The sequence below is a fragment of the Bubalus kerabau genome, chromosome 1, assembly GCF_029407905.1.
Source record: "Bubalus kerabau isolate K-KA32 ecotype Philippines breed swamp buffalo chromosome 1, PCC_UOA_SB_1v2, whole genome shotgun sequence".
Lineage (NCBI taxonomy): Eukaryota > Metazoa > Chordata > Mammalia > Artiodactyla > Bovidae > Bubalus > Bubalus kerabau.
Window position 1 is genome coordinate 104,343,763 of NC_073624.1, and position 2,468 is coordinate 104,346,230.

Below are 2,468 nucleotides of genomic sequence, written 5' to 3' on the forward strand. Positions count from 1 at the left end.
TATTTCTGCTTTATTGACTATGCTAAAGCCTTTGACTGTGTGGATCACAAGAAACTGTGGAAAATTCTGAAAGACATGGGAATACCAGACCACCTGATCTGCCTCTTGAGAAACCTGTATGCAGGTCAGAAAGCAACATTTAGAACTGGACATGGAACAACAGACTGGTTCCAAATAGGAAAAGGAGTACATCAAGGCTGTATATTGTCACCCTGCTTATTTAACTTCTATGCAGAGTACATCATGAGAAACTCTGGGCTGGAGGAAGCGCAAGCTGAAATCAAGATTGCCGGGAGAAATATCAATAACCTCAGATATGCAGATGACACCACCCTTATGGCAGACAGTGAAGAAGAACTAAAGAATCTCTAGATGAAAGTGAAAGAGAGTGAAAAACTTGGCTTAAAGCTCAACATTCAGAAAACTAAGATCATGGCATCCAGTCCCATCACTTCATGGCAAATAGATGGGGAAACAGTGGGAACAGTGGCTGACTTTATTTTGGGGGGCTCCAAAATCACTGCAGATGGTGACTGCAGCCATGAAATTAAAGGACACTTACTCCTTGGAAGGAAAGTTATGACCAACCTGGATAGCATATTCAAAAGCAGAGACATTACTTTGCCAACAAAAGTCCGTCTAGTCAAGGCTATGGTTTTTCCAATGTCATGTATGTCATGTATGGATGTGAGAGTTGGACTATAAAGAAAGCTGAACTCCAAAAAACTGATGCTTTTGAACTGCTGGAGAAGACTCTTCAGAGTCCCTTGGACTTCAAGGAGATCCAACCAGTCCATCCTAAAGGAGATCAGTCCTGGGTATTCATTGGAAGGACTAAAGCTGAAACTCTAATGCTTTGGCCACCTGATGTGAAGAGCTGACTCACTTGAAAAGACCCTGATGTTGGGAAAGATTGTGGGCAGGAGGAGAAGGGGACAACAGAGGATGAGATGGTTTGATGGCCTCACTGACTCAATGGACATGGGTTTGGGTGAACTCCGGGAGTTGGTGATGGACAGGGAGGCTTGGCGTGCTGCGGTTTATGGGGTCACAAAGAGTCAGACATGACTGAGCTACTGAACTGAACTGAACTGAACTTGAATGAATCAGAGCATTCCCCTCTCTTTTATCACTGATGTTTAACCTTTCCTATGCAAAACAATTGCTTTGTCATACATGACTTTCAAAATTGAAAATATTAGTCATTCAGTCCTGCTCAGCTCTGTGACCCCATGGACAGTTGCCCACCAAGCTTCTCTGTCCATGGGGTTTTCTAGGCAAGAACACTGGAATGGGTAGCCATTCTCTTCTTTAGGGGGTCTTCCTGACCCAGGAATCAAACACAGGTCTCCCGCATTGCAGACAGATTCTTTACTGTCTGAGCCACCAGGGAAGCCCCACTTTCAAGATTGCTGCTGCTAAGTTGCTTCAGTTGTGTCCGACTCTGTGTGACCCCATAGATGGCAGCCCACCAGGCTCTGCCTTCCCTGGGATTCTCCAGGCAAGAACACTGGAGTGGGTTGCCATTTCCTTCTCCAATGCATGAAAGTGAAAAGGAAAGTGAAGTTGCTCAGTCATGTCCGACTCTTAGCGACCCCATGGACTGCAGCCTATCAGGTTGCTCCATCCATGGGATATTCCAGGCAAGAGTACTGGAGTGGGTGGCCATTGCCTACTCTGACTTTCAAGATTAAGTACCTGTAAAATTTATTGTGCCTAAAATGACTCAAAAATGAGGTTCAGATATATAATTCTAGTCTAGTCAGGATCTGAGTAGATTAATGACATCTCAATGACTCTAAAATCAAGAGATTGTCCTTGAAAAAAGACTCAGAAAAATTCAAATGTGTAAATAATGTTGATTATATCAAATCAATGGTATTTTTTTTTTTTTCAAGATTCTTAGCTCCTAAGTAAATTATCATTCTTCCTCTGGAAACCAGCTCATGGAAATAGATTTAGCAAAAACCCAAGGAATTAATTTGTTCATAAACTCTATATGAATGCTTCTTAAGAGAGGCATAGTGTTAAATGCTGGAAGAAAAAAAAAGAAAGAAAAGATCCTATTTTTCTCTAGCAAAGAAAGGAGAGAAATGAATAGATTCTTTTTATTCCACAAATACATCTGAATATTTACATGTGCTAAACATATGATAGTTTCTGAAATTGAAGAAATGGAGTAGACAGACCCAGACCTTGCTTAAAGAAGTTCAGCATTGAATCTGTGCACAGAATATAAAGAAGTGATTGGAGTATGGTTTAATAGACATTAAGGAGGTATAAACTGGATGTTATGAAAACTAACTGATTATTGAATCCCAGGTCATTTGCAATTTAAAGTTAAGTACAATAACCGGGGTATGAAGATGTAATGTGGGAGCATGTGAAAGTGAAAGTGAAGTCTCTCAGTCGTGTCCAACTCTGCGACCCCAAGGACTGTAGCCTATCAGGCTCCTCTGGCCATGGGA